Here is a 16,155-nt window from a genome sequence, read left to right on the forward strand (position 1 = left end):
CCTTCTTCTTCCTGTTTTTTTAAGCCATTTGGAGCTGTATGATCACGTCATGTTTTGGTCTGATTGACTTCAGTTTTGGGAACAACCCCAGCCAACATTGCTAGCTTGCTGCTATTTGTTAGTAAGGTTAGTTCAATAGCTGACATAATCTATCTCACTTGGAAATATTTGAATCATATACAAGTATTGTGGTGACTTTGCTTATAACTCGTACTACTTGTGGAGTAAATCAACAAAAATGAGTAACTCGTGTTTCTTATCATGTTTGGCCTGGTTTAGGCTGTGGTTTCCACGAAGCTTCACATGTTACATATAATTACAAATTTACAATTAATCCTCTGTCTCTTGTGCAGAGGTAGAAGCAGGGCAAGGTGAGGCCAGACATGGGAATGGATGGTGGGAGATGGAGAAACTTTCGTGTGTACGAGAGAGAGAGAATGGTTTTTTCCCTCTAAGTAAATGGGTCAGTGGTTGAACCATCTGGGTGGATGGATCAATTCATGATGTCATTAATATAAAAAATTAAAATAAAATAAAAAATTCATGAACAGGTCTAGACATGTTCATGGGTCGGGCCGGGCTCGGGTTGGGCTTTCACTCTGTATTAACAGATTTTTTTAAGGCCCGAGCCCGGCCCTCATAAAAAGCTTGAAGCCCAGGTCTGGGCCCGACCCCGAAATTTAGCCCATGCTGTTACTACTGCTGAAGCGGCTGAATAGAGAGAGAGAGAAATTATAAAGAAAAAAAATAAAAAATGTATATATTAAATTATATATATATTTCAATAAATATTATATTATTTATATATTTTATATAATATATTATGTGTTTTATAAAATATATAATGCTGAGTCGGGCCAGGCTGGGCTTTCTTGACAAATCCCGAGCCCGGCTCGAAACACAATCGGGCTTACTGTGTTAGGCCCGAGGCCAGGCCCACGGGCCTAATTACATGACCAAACCCGACCAGGGTGTGAGCTGGGCCGGGCCATCGGGCTACCTGGCCCATGAATAGGTCTAAACACATCTACAGTTCAACCATCTGAAAGGACAGAGTTAATGGGTTTTTGTAACATAATAGGTCAGAGGTTGAATCAAACCGGAATCATGACCGGGTTGAAAACACTGGTCGGATCAAGTAGGTTAATCTACACAACTTCTCCAGTTTCATCAATGAGAAAGGATGATCCAACTGTTCAAACGGCCCATTGAGTGGAGAACCATCTGGATATTAGCTAAATTCTTAATGCAGCATAAAACCTATAACTTAACCTATTTCAGCCACAAGAAAGGATGGTGTGGGTGTGGCTGAGGACCTGTTTGGGAGGGCAAGATTCAAATAAGTAATTGACAGCCAATATGGGCTCTCTGGATTTTTTTTTTTTTTTTAAATCAAAACATAGCTTAAATGCCTGTGTGGGGGCCATCTTAGAAAGACAGAAGCCGCTGTGCTTCAACCCTCCCAAACGGACACTCAATAGAGGCCCATCTGGATTGGCCACATTTTTTTAATCGTCTAGACAACATCAGCATTCAGCCCTATTCCCTATCCTGGAATTATTATTTTTTTTTTTTTCAATTAATATCGGTTGTTCAAAGTCTTAATCATTTTTATTCCAAAAGGACTCAATATGAATGTAATGTCGTGACAATTGTCTTTTGGGCCATAATTTGTTCTGTACAAATAAGGTCTGGAGAAATCAGTAGTCGACATCCCCCAGACATCCTATCTCCTTCATCACAGAAGAACACATGGGCCTGCTACCCAGTGAACCGAAGAAACTGTTGTTAGAGAAACTTTCTCTCATGGTCATGAAGACAAGACAGAAATGAAGGCAAGGGATACCACTTAGGCTATGTTTGGTTTGAAGGAAACGGTAGGAAAGAAAGGAAAAGACAGAAACTTATACAAGGTTTGTAAAGATTTTCTTATCTTTTCCTGCATTTTCCTTCAAACCAAACATAATCTTAATTAATGTACCATCTCTCTCTCTCTCCGGTCTACACATTACAGGACAGAGGAACCTTAGGTGGGGTAGGGGAGGGTGTATGTGAGGCCCACTGGCCATATCACTGATAGCCTGCAGTTCCATGGTGCCTCCTATTTGGAGGGGTGCCAAGTGACCATCATCGGCTTTATAATATACTTTAAGACATTAATTTCTCCCATTACTGAAATGATTTTTCAATACACAGATAGGCAGGCTTAGGGAATAGGGACCTTGGACCCAAACATAAATGGGCCTCTCTCTGATCCAAGATCCAATAGGAATCTAGTCCAACTCTAGACCTAATTGGTAAGCACCCTATTTGACACTGAAGTATACGAATCTTGAACTTTATAGGAGGTGATAACCCAAATCCACCTTTCCTTTGCATGCAATAAATTTAGATTAGAGTTTTGTTAATAAGATTTTGCTGATTTCTACACATATATATACCCAACTAGTTCTTCAATTCAGCAGCTTATGATCTATTGGCCCGTATGGAACTCTTTAGGCTGCATTTGAATGTGGTGTAAAAGTACAATTACATCGATGGAGTTGCACAAAACCGGACTGGAACATTTACATCAATTGATGTTAAATTAGCTACAAAACCGGACTGGAACATTTAATTACATTTGTCCAATACTTAGACCGCAAACAAACACAACCAGACTTGGCCACTTCTTTGAAAATTAAGGCACAAAACAAAAAAAAAAAAAAACGTGGAAATATTTGAGACATACACTTCCATGAAACAGGCTTTACTGGTGGTGTTAAGGTTGAGATGCACTACTTCCACAATTAACAATCCCATCGTCAACATTGACAGGCTTTACTGGTGTATGATGTATATTCTTCCAGACGTGGAGGATAAGGCTCTCAATAAATAACGTCGCCATTGTTGATGATGTCACTCAATTTGGCTATTTGAAGGTGCCAATGAACAGTGCTTTTGGCTCGTTTGCAGCCCCATCATAGTCAAAGGCTAATTATAATTAAGCTTGTGTGGAGGATGGCAGGGGGTCTCGACCTCGTTGGTTGCCGTTGTTGTCACCCCATTCGAGTAATTAATTTGGGTGGTGTTTGGAATAAAATGGATACGTAAATGGTTTTACTACTTTTTAGGAGTGCAACTCGGGTGGATTTACGTTGGCGTTTTGTTAATGAATTCGCCATGAAAGCCCAGGCCAATGCAATATAAAGAGAAGGAGGACTTCGATAACTGGATAAGCCGAGGAGGTCGTATCAAGTATGAACTGAGCTATTTCCGTAGGCACCTGCAAGAAAAGAAAGACAGAGAGTCCCGAGGTATGCATCCGAGGGAGAACTTTCCAATGTTTAGGGATATAGACGTTGATCAACCTTTGTTGTCATTACATTGACTTAGTAACAGTAGAGTTGGAAATACAAGAAGCAGCATTAATAGGTGAAGGTGATAGACTTTGTTCCCAATTCGTTGCTTTAGCAATAGTTGGAGATACAATGAGCGATAGTTGGATAACCTTTCTTGCCGATTCGATCGATCAGCATCGTTGGTAATTAACTTGGTGAATTTGGTATCATCAAAATGCCTTTGTCTCATACTGAATAGGATCTTCACAAAGCTCATTAAGGAGAGGTATTCGTCATTCGTCAATATATATGAATGATTTTGTTTTTTAAAAACGACCACAACTACCACATTAACAAAAACAACATGGTTTTAATGATGTTGTAGCTACAATTTTTTGAATAAATTAAAAAGTAAAAGCATTAATGTGCTGAGAACATTTGTTTACATCAAAACCAGAATAATCAGATAATTTTAACATTATTATTGATACTAACAAATTATTCAGCCCACTTGGTATTTGATAAGTGGCTGCCTCGGGGGCATCCTCGTCTTTTCATAGGCCTTTGAGGGCAGTTGCAGGAAATTGAAAAATAGGTTATCATTTACACGTGCCAAAGATCTTTTGGCTTAAAATTTAACTCATAATAAAAAAGGTAAAGGAAAACCTGGGCCCCAAAAACTAGTTGTCACATGGGCTAACAAGTTTGTGGGCTTAAGTGGGTTGTCAGTTGTCATCTCTCCATTTTACAAGACGTGGATTCATATAAGTAGAAAAGCAGATTTTATGGGAAAATCTATTTTGCCGGAGAGACATCCTACCGGAAGCATTTTGATCAATCAAAACCCACGATAAAATCCATATCCATCCGATTAACACAGACGAACCCTTTCCCAATATTCAATCAAATGGATATTATTATTCTTTTAGGTGGCGTTTCATTGCACTATTCGGACGTATGCCACAACCGTTTGGATGTGCCTCTTAATATTAGGTTTCAAATGCATTTTCAGATCTTAAAATGAAAATGGTTGGGCAAGTGCTTAATGTGCTCAGAGTCCATTCATATTATCCTCATAAAAATTAAAAATGACAACAATTTGTCCTTCAAATAAAACCTAAAAAATTAAGTCATTCACCCTATTTTCGAACTGAGGAGGAGTTCACTGTCATCCTCTTTGCAAGCAAGCTCCACTGCCATTTCTCTGTGAACCTTCACTTCGAACCGAATCTTCTCTCTTCTTGCTTCGAACTGAAGAACCTTCTCTTTGAACCGAATTTGAAGAAATTCCCTCAAAAACCCTCGCAATCTTCAGTTTTTTTTTTTTCTTTTTTATTGCCATGCTTGTTGGATAAACAGGAATGTTTTATGCTATTCAACCATTTGGATTTGGATTCGTTTTCTTTGTGGTATATAGATAAACAAGAATGATTTTCGTTTGATTTGCTTTATCCAGATTCTCTGTAAGATTTATCATTAACCAAATGTATGTTGGGGAGAAGAACTGACCTAGATTCATTTAATTTTGTAGTTTTCTTCAATTTATCGAATATGGGGAACAACCCATCTTTAGATTCCTTGAAGTATGTTGGCAGAAGACAATTGGGCATCTTCAAAATCATCTCGTTGAAACTAGTTTAAACCCAGAATTGCATATTTTTTTAGGGAAAGAAATCCTTGTTCTAGTGTTCTGTGGTCATGCAGTTTGTATTATCGGGTTACTTTACTCATTGTATAGGGAGGGAATAGGACTTTTTCAAAGAACTTGTTAATTGTGTTATACCACCTCGGTTCTACTTATAACATTTTACTTTTGGCCCATTCATTGAAGTAGTATTGCTTTATTTTTTTGGGTCTTGTTGAGTGTCCCAAGCTCTCCGGGGATGAGTAAATGAATGGTGTTAGTTTTGGGAACTAGTTGTTGGCATATCAGAATCAGAGATAAGGTGTATGTTATTTATTAATGATACGGTTTTTGGTAAATTTTGGGGTAAACATAAGTTTTGCCAGCAGAATTGAATGAACCTATCAACTAATGAGATGTCACCGTATAGTTTTTACCAGTAATAACAGAAAAATGCATGGGATATGGCTGAATCAGTCCATGGGATATTGGTTAATGATATCACTGTATCATCATTAATCAAATGTATGTTGTTGCTTTAGTAGTAATTCCATATTACACAAAATTGTTATTTTAAAGGATATTTTGAGATGATTAGCAATGTGTCTGTGTGCACTTTCATAGAAATCCAAATGGATCACTGGTCATCAAGTTCAGGTTCACAGATCAGATTCACTGTGTCTGTCAATGAGTTGCATAGAGTAGGTGCTATTCCTACTCTATGGGTCATCCACATCTAAGCTATTCCTTTGAGCTATCTGCAATAAGATACGGACAAGCTTGGTGCTCCCAAAACATGATGCTTCAAGAAAACACTGGTTGGCATTGTCCGCACCACCTTCTACCACCATTCCCAGCAACCCCTCAATTGTAGTAGTAGAAATACCAAATGCCCAACCAGGGTCAGATGAGCTAAGAGAAGAGAGATTGAGGGGAAAGCATTCCACATCAAAAGCTTTTGTTAAATCCTTTCCTCTAAGCTGGTTGGTTACCAGCAAGATCTAGAAATGTTTTTAATGCTGACAACTGGAGTTGAATCTCAACAGCTGAACTTTGATTTTACTCTATCCTTGTTTCCCCGACAATGGGAGTAGAAGTCTATACATTTTAGAGCCCATTCTGTAAAATTTTGGACCTTAGCTCCAACTTCTGCCTTCTTCATCTCCATGGCATTCCTAGAGGTGTTCATGCAACCTTTGGGCCCATGATAGTTACTGTTTCTGCTAAACTCATTGTTTGTCTCTGATAGGCAGACAATTAAATTTTAATCATTTTATTATTTTTTAATAGTGAGTAATTATTTTTTATTAATTTAATTACATTATTTATTGATTATTAATCACTTTTTGTAGTTATTCTGCATTTAATTATTTGTTATTCCCATTGGCTCAATATTATTATAATTATTAATTGCACTATTCAATTTTAATCATTTTATTATTTTTTAATAATGAGTAATTATTTTTATTATTTTAATCACATTATTTATTAATTATTTTTCGTAATTATTATGTATTTAATTATTTTTTATTCAGGTTAGTTCAATATTATTATAACTATTAATTGCACTATTAAATTTTAATTATTTTATTATTTTTTAATTGTGAGTAATTATTTTTTATTAATTTAATTATGTTATTCATTAATTATTAATTATTTTTTGTAATTATTATATATTTTATTAATTTTTGTACGATTTTAATATTATTTTGAATTTGATAATTATTATATATGAAATAGTACAAATTGAGTTCAAATATACCAAATAGTCTATTCTAGAGGTAAAATAGTAAAAACAGGGTATTTCAGATGTTAAGAGTTTGGTCCAATACAAACAAGCCAAAGTATTTAGAGCTTTTGAAAAGTAGAAAAGCATCAATGCCTCTTTTTAGATTTTAGATAGTTTTAATATCTTTTTAACTTTTTAGACTTCATATTCTAGATTTATCAAACGCCACCTTAGTCTATGATAATTCAGGTCTCATTTAATCATCTTCTACATGAGAGTTGAAACCAATGTTTTAAAAACCAACCCGGAGGCCGAACTATTTTTGCCTCCGAGTCGCGGGTCACGGATTCGACCGATCGGGTCGAATAGTTCAAACCGTTCTATATATATATATATATATATATATGTATATGTATATGTATATATATGTATTAAGTATATATATTTATATACATATGTATATATGTGTATAAATATATATTTTATCAATAAATAATGTATAAATATGTTTTAGATATGTTATATGTATTTTTGTATTTAATTTAGATTTTTAGCTCAGTTTTTAATTTTTTATTTATAAAAATATTAAAAATTGTAATTTGAGGCCAAAACATGTTTTTTTTTTTTTTTTGCGAAAGTAGTGGGTCAAGACGCCTACATCACCTTGGAATGCATAGATCTCGAAAAGCTACCCAAAATAAAAAAAAAATAAAAAAAAAATCACCCCAATCAGACATTGAAGTGCAAGGTTATGGCCTCCAAAAGTTTACATATATTGAATGTGCAACCTGCAACCCGGTGACCAGATCGAATGGGTCAACGGTTGAACCAGCCAGATTGAATGCTTCTTGACTAAGTCAACTATTTTTTACTGTCTGACAGATCTTTGACTGAACCAAATCTGAAATCTTGACTGGGCTAGGTGACAGTTCAAATGATCTGATCAACCGGATGAACGACAAGTTGAAAACACTGATAAATCAGTCTTATGAGCCGAGGCCTAAATAGAGTGTCATATCCCGAAGAAGATTAAGCCAAAAGATATTGGCTGGAGCTAGCTTGCACATGATAAAGTGCAGAGAAAATAATCCTTCTCTATCCCCTTTGGATCATATCAGAACACAATCTGACCATAGGGAATTGAATAAATAGACCAATAGATGTACAAACATTTGGCAGCTCAGATTAAGGGTGTCAATGGACTGATTTTGGATTGGACTCCGTCCAGTCTAAAATCAATTTGGATGGATTGGATGTACAAACAAGACATTGGATTGGATCAATCTGGTCCAAAATATTTATTATATTGGATTGGACCTGGTCCGTCCGTAACAAATTTATATTGGATTAAGTTCGATTAAGTCAATATCTGATCCATTGATATAAGATAAAAATATGTATCAATAAACTGGATTTGAATTGAAACCAATCTAAATCAAAATAAATTTGAACAGATTGAACAATCTAGACATTAAATTAGACTAATCCAAATTAATCCAAAACATTCATTAGATTGAATTGGACTTAATCCATTTATAAAGGACTCACATTGAACTGAGTCGGATCGGACCAAATCCAGTCCAATTGACACACCTAGCTCGAATTGCACAATGGGCATGGATGTAAGAGAATTCCCTAACATCACTACATCCCCTTTACAAGTAATAGGCACTGAACCATCCCATCCTGGAAGGGATAATGTTTGCGATATTGAAATATTTTCAGACCATCATCAGCTTCTTGTAATTTGACCACGTGTTTATGGCATTTACCATTCAAGCGTTAGATATTTTCATTGGCATAGATATATGTGAACAGTAGTGATGTTGGGGATATTCCCCACACAACCATGACTTGGCATCATGCCTCCCTTATCCCATGCAGGAGAGGATAGAGATGAAATCATTGTTACAAAGGGCTTCTTTACGGGTTCATTTCTTCCTTATACTATTCATTTGCAATAAAAAAACGCTCAATTATTGAGCGAAACGTTAAAATTAATGAAGTTTCTCTGATGATTGGTGCATATATAAATCAATACTTGCTTTTTGTGAATATTTATGCATATTAATTAATATGATGGGATAAATGCTGATTTGACAATGTTATAACACCGTTTATCAAATAAACTAAAGCTGTACAAAACACCACCTAAATTAGAGAGAGCATCGGCCATTCTATTGCCTTCCCAATGTTTATTTTTGAAGAATTTAAACTTCTACACTCTCTATGATCTTCAACATTACCTCAAACACTTGACAAACAGCATGGGCAAAGAAGAGACTTTCTTCATAATATTAACTCGAGATAAAGAACTGCAACACACATGAACCATATGAAAACCCATAACTTTGGCCAGCTCCAAGCCACCATGAAATGCACAAGCTTCAGAAAATACTTGGCTACTAGTACACTAATAAAAAAGGGCCTTGGCTGGATGAGACAGACACCCCCACAGAGCATGCCCCAAAGGTGCCTCACAACACATTCCAACTGTATATTGAGAGCATCTCCCAATGATAACTGTGGGAGATGTTTCCAGTCCACACTGAGATGTACATCTGAGGCACAGATGCAATCTTGATGAGACCCTGCACACGGTGGTGAATAAGAAAACAATTCTGAATGGCTCTGGATCTCCTACCCACTATAACTCTGTTCACGTCTACCCACAATACATTATCCCTGTGTATTAGGAATACCTCCTTGTGCATAATACTATGTAGAAAGATGAGATGTTCTCCATATGTGACTGCAATGTTATACGAGTAGACATGGATAGAATTATTGTGGGCAAGAGATCCGGACTCTGATGAAATCACAAGGGTATGATGAGAAAAAATCTCGCATGCAATGCAATAGAGTAAGGTTAAGTGCCCATTTGAGAGGACTTATTTGGGACACAGCTTCTGGTGCATCAAGTTGGGTCCAACACATGAACAATAGAAAGTGTATTTGGTGAGAACCGAAAAATTGATCATTGTATTTTAGATGCAAGAAACGTCATTTACTCAAATAGGAAATTACTACATGTAGCTTCTCCAAAACACGAGTATTCAATCACCACCACAATTGAATCAACGCACCTTGACTCTAATGCAAAAGCCCTCCCAAATGGGCTGTAAGCTAAACTTCATGAGAAAATTGATTTATGAATTAAATTGAAGTCAATTGAGAGTTCTCAATATGAAACAAAGGATAGTTATGAAGTAGAACTCGGAATTATCATTGTATGATCGTATTTTTTTATATGAGATGCTTTGCTAAAGTAATATTTAAAAAGCAAACACATGATGATCTCTGTCTTTATATGAGTTTCAAGATTTTGATTACTTATAATTTCAAGTTTCTTATTAAGAAACCATTGTCTTTTTTAATGTAGCAAATAGTAATGTTACAATTCTGTTTCACAAGGGCCCTCTACTAATTTTATATTATTTTGTATGTTTTTGCACCGTAGATACTGAGCCTACATGACAAATTTGGATCTATTATGCTAATTGAAATTTTCATTAATAGGGATCTGCTGAGATGTACGAACACAGCCATGTGCATGGCTAGCACCGACCAAGAAGTATCTATACTAAATTAATGTACAACTAGGGAGGGGAACCCGTGCTGAGCACGGGCGAGCAATAAAGAATAATTGGGAGAGTAAAAGATGAAGAAAAAGAATAATATATGTAATTATAAAATTAACTAATTTCTTCTATTACAAAAATAATGTTCATGCAAAACTCTTCTAATTAACATAGTGCTATAGGAACTGCAATCATTATTCATAATGCAAGTAGTAGCTTCCATTCACCATCAGGCATCAACATATCTGACTTGGATAGGACCCAATCCCTTGAAATGTAAAACATGAATAGATCAAACATGACAAACAATAGGATTCTAGTTTGGAAATTGCTAATGGTAATGCTAGTTTGGGAACTGGGCTGAGGCATCGATGATGATAGGGGTGGTGATGAATTCAAGAATAACCACTCTAATGAAATACCTAAGAGATCAAGGGCCTGAGGAAGGAAAAAGCATCCAATCAATACCAACCTATGAATCACCTTCCACTACTACCTAATCAAAATCTACAATAGACAAGATTACGAATACAGAATTAACAATCAGAAGTTCAGAACCACCACCTATATTCTTATTTATCATAGTATGTCCTTAGTAGATCTTTGACAGTCTATAGCTGCTGTAAGGTTTCTGTCCTTATAGTGTTGTACTTCCAAACTTTCCATTATCAATGATATCCACAGCTTTTACAAGTGTCAATGGTATTCACTATTACTAATAAAAAATTATCAATCTAACCCAAACCAACTCGGCCCGTCCAAACTCCTTTAACATTCAGTCACCTTCTCAATTTTTATGACACCGTATTTGTAATGTATAACCATATATACATCCATATTGTTAGCTGGATATTACTACTTTTTTTTTAAGTTTCAAATTTAGAAAGCCCACTTTCCAAACTCAAAATCCATTTACCGCTATTGCATGAATCCGAGTTTTGAGTCTCTTGCTTCTTTGATAGCAGAGAAACCAATCCAGAGGCAATCATCAACGAACACAATCCAACCTGAACTCCATTTTGGTTCTTTGGGTTTTGAGACCATACGATTTTTGGGTGGTTTGGACGGTGAACCCATAAAGATTAATTTTACACAAGGATCAAAAGAGGACCCAACCATCAAAATGGTTTCTCATGTCCTGAGGTTCCACGGGAAAAATGGAGCACTTTCACGTACTCTATTTCAAATGATTAACTTGGTAATATAATTTCAAAATTCTGGTAGAGCAATTAGCATTTATGAAACCATTTTGCGAATCTCCAAAACCTATTGGTGAACACTACTACTTCCAATTCTCAATTTCTCATTTGTCCCACTCTTAAACAAATAAAATATAGAAAAGCTTCAAAACATGGGTTTAAAAAAATAAAAAAAGGTTGTGTTTGGTTTGAAGGAAAAAGTAGGGAAAGGCAGGGAAACCTATACAAGGTTTGTAAAGGTTTCCCTACATTTCCCTTCTTTTCCCTACCTTTTCCTTCAAACCAAACATAGCTTAAATGGAAGGAGAAAATGGTGTCATAAAAGTTGAAAACAGATGGAATGCTAACAACATAGTTCTCAATGGCAAATGAAAGTTCGTGAAAGACACTAATAAAAAGTGGGGTAAAAGGCAATGCAGAGTGTCCCCAGTCCCTTAATTTGTAGTCATGATTTGCACCTCTATTTTATGCAAAATTTGTACTTTTTTATTTGGATTCACTGTGAGTGTGGAACCATCACCTTCCTGCTCCCAACTTCATCCATTTAAGGTGAGAACCACACTATCATACTTCCTATTTTTTACTCCTCCAAAATAGGTATCCTTCCTTTCCTTTCATTCTCTTTCATGTAAAGTAAGGACCACACTATTTTACTTTCCATTTTATTACTCACAAAAAATCAAATGAAGTCAAAGATGGAAAAAAATGTAAACCAGAATTTACAATTAACCCATTTACACTTTTATGCAAATTACACCAGTGCAGATGATATTTTGCAGTACACCAAAAAAAAAATTGGGTTCAACATCCAGCTAATAACCCAACCCAAACACCCGAGTCCATTTAAATTATGAAGTGTGTTAGTTAGTCCATTCAGTTTTGCAATGTGACTCCCAAGGGCAATGCTTCCTGAGTTGACATGAGTTAAGTTGAAATTCCCCCAACCTGTGTTTTTTACAGATCATGCCACCTTAGACCTATTTTTCAGAAATATTATTCAACCATTTAGAACAAAATGAGATGTAAAAACATTTTGGTATATTTTGGTACAAGCTTACATGTGAAAACACTCTGGATCTGTTGGATTAATAGGGTGTACGCATCTATTAATGACTCCAGTTGCACCACTAATTGCTGCACCAACAAAATCAGATGTAACCTTATAGAGAACCCTATCATGCATGACCCTGCAACAAAAATTATCTCGATAATTAATGAAAACCACTGACGCCACTTGTAATTGACAAAACACTTTGGGGGGGGGGGGGGGGATAATAATGTCAAGAAAGTTATCAATAAATAGTTAAAACTAAAAATCCATGGATGATGAGAACATCAGGTAGACATGAAATGGATGCATAACAGTAAAAGAATGTTAAAACTACACCTTTTTCTGAGGAGTCTATGAGGGAACTCCCGACAAGACTGTAGTTCCTCATTCCAGTCCCTCTGCATGCCAATTAGCTTACTGCCATATGAAAGGGTCAGCGCATCCTCTGCTCTGGCCGCATCATGTTTGTGATGTGCAATAGAAAGAACCCATAAACCTGAATTTAAGAACATTGAAAAAATTGAAATGGACAAAAAGAAACTATAGCTTTCTATTAAAAAAAACATCACTTGGAGATAGAGGCATAGATCCAAGAACTTTTGCAGTAGAAAACAGATAAATCTGCAACAATTGCCATTAAAACATAAGCATATACCTTTTTCCTAAATTAATTAACATTTAAAAAAAACATTGTTGATTGGAAAGACGGTCATTAATAAAAGAAAATTTGCATTCCATGTTTGTTTTTGTCATGTATGCAACATTCCTTATCATGCCAAGTCATCCAGTTTCAAAAAACAGTTTCAAAATTGGATGCTTAAATCCTTTGAAATTGATAAATCATTATGCTCAGCATTATTGTACTTTACAGAGAATATCTTTCCTGTCCTTCAATGCTGCATCAGAAAATCATTAAAATCTCTTTGGTACAACATTTCTTCCCACCCAAATTAAAGAAATTAAAAAAAAAAAAAAGTTAAGTGATCATGTCCTTATTTAAGCACTTCTTTGAGTAAAAGGAAGAAAAAAGAATTTTATTACAGTAAATGACATCGTAAGTTTTTGTAATATGTCAAAATATTTTGCAATATAACATGCAACAATCATCCTCACTTAATTTGCCTACATGGATTAAAGCCATAACGCAAACCAACAGATTTTACGGAAAAATATGGACAGGCCCAATGCAGATTTCTGAATTCCATTGCAGAGCTATAAGCATTCAAAATGCCCAAATAATTAAGGATATAATCAAAAACTATAGACCACACATTAAAAAATCATTCCATCATTATTGCTCCTTGGAAGCAAAGCCATCCCAAAAAAATTCTATTTTTCACTTTTTTATTTTAGTTTACAATTTAAAAATTGAATCAACATCCAAGATCACGATTTATGCTGCAAGAAAGAGAGAAAGAACTTATAACAAGGGACCCACGTATACACTGCCTATAAACATTGAACCCTGAATTTGGCCCCCATTTATTTCCATTCATATTTAAGTCTACAACTTAGGTGGAATCCAACTTAATAATCCACCTATATAATAGGCTTTCTACCAGAAAAATCTCTGAAATTATAGGGTAATTACATACTATTTTATAGCAAATTAGCAAGCAACAAACCCAGAAAAAATTAAAAAAGAAATCTTATGTTTTAATAAATAAAATTAAATAATAAACATTAAAATATATGAAAACTTTTAACTATATAAAATTAGTCATGATTAAACAAACATATCAAACTAAATGTTCACTAAATAAGTGATAAAGAAATTAGGTGGCAATTTCTAACCCAACACTTACACCTGGAAACTACTCAAAATGTCAAACCCATCCATTTAAATTGCCAATTGAATATGGACTAAATGACCGGGTCAAATACAAAGGATTGGCTTAGGTTTGGTCATGGTATTCTTCCTTTATTCTTCCTATCCTCTCCTCATTTTTTTCTCTCTACCTTTCCTCTCTCACAAATTCTTCCTCCTCCACATTCACATGCAACGAATTAAACTTCCCTTCCCTATCCTTCTCCCTCCCCCTCCCTCCATAAACAAGGACACCCATAACATATAAGTTTAAAACTAACTATTTAAAAACTAAAAGTTTATATGTGCACATCAAAAACCAAGGATTTAATGGAAAAAGCAGGGCTAAGGTCAGTAGTATTCTAGCTGCTAAATTTATATAAGACCAAAACTCTATGATCCTGCATAGTTTACTAAATTAACTTTAGAATTAAATCAAAAACAAAACATTACCTAAATTATTTTTTCTAACCACATAATTGGTCCAAGAGAACTTTTTTATCCAAGGGTTTTCACCAATCACATATTTCACGGAAGTGTAAGTGGTCAAATAATATTTAGTTTAAGAAGGTAAACAAGCAAATGATTAGATAAGATGGCAGCTGATAAGGGTGTGTTGTGGATGCATTTGTGGGAAGAATTACCGCCGCCAGCAGCAGCAGTGAGGGGGCCCACACAGCAGCTTATCTTGCCATGTCAGCTCTCCTTGCCAGCTCGCCAATAGTTTACTTATTCCAGTTCTGTTCTTACTTATCTAGTTATGTTCTTACTTATCTATTAGAGATAGGAACTGAGTTCTGTTAGAAGTCTGTTAGAAGTAGGAGTTCTGTTCTTACTTATCTAGTTATTACTTATCTATTAGAGATAGGAACTGAGTTCTGTTAGAAGTAGGAGTTTGATTTAAAGTTGGATTGTCCTAGCTTAGTCGAATGGAGTAAGGAGTCTCCTCTTGTAATCTCCTATTGAAGGAGCTGTGATTTGGGAATAAAGTATTCAGTTTTCCAGTCAAGAGAAGAGTAAGGAGAGTTCGGGTGGTCTCTTGGACAAATCACCCATTCGGTTTTCCACAATAGGGTATGCACGCAAGGGAAGGCGCAAGGGGAAGCAAAAGGTTCTCCCCGTGGACCGACCCGTGATGAGATCCTACGCCCGGGCCCATAACAGGGTGACATGTCTTCCAATTAGTGGTTGCACATTTAGGGGTTAAGAATTAAGATTGTTAGCAGAGGGCATGGTAATGCAAGCTTGTTGCCCTGTTACGGCCCTTTAAACATAACATCAACATGCATGTGCAATTTCAGGGTGAAAATAGAAAATACGGGAGCATGCAGCACTGTAAGAATGGCATGAAAAAATTAAAGGGTTTCTATAAGAAAGATGTGGTTTCAAATCTGACACCTAAAATATCAAAGGTATTACCTCAGTAGTCATCATGGTTACTCGTATTGTCAAACGAAGGCAGGACAAAAAGGAAATACAGAGAACAACCTCAGATTGCTAACTGTTTCTTCTACAAGAAAACCAACTAAAAAAATGAACGGGGTAATGTTCGAGAAAAGCCTCTTGGTTGAAAGTAAAATGGACCACCAGAAAAAAAACACAATACCTTGTTCGATCATCAAAACCCTATTTTAAGCTTTAAGGAAGATAGAATCCCTATTTTAACCCTATTTCAGCATCAAGTTAGAAGCAAAAATAAATAAAAAATAAAGATAGATACATGAACTAAGATTGAATTTGTATTTTAGGTTTCAAGAAGAAGAAGAAAAAAATAGATTAGTAAAGCACCTGAATACGGCATTTGGTTGATTGTGACGGAGAACAAAACACCTACAATAAAAAAA

Source organism: Nelumbo nucifera, chromosome 6 (genome assembly GCF_055504915.1).
Source record: "Nelumbo nucifera cultivar China Antique chromosome 6, China Antique-T2T, whole genome shotgun sequence".
In the NCBI taxonomy this organism is placed as follows: Eukaryota; Viridiplantae; Streptophyta; class Magnoliopsida; order Proteales; family Nelumbonaceae; genus Nelumbo; species Nelumbo nucifera.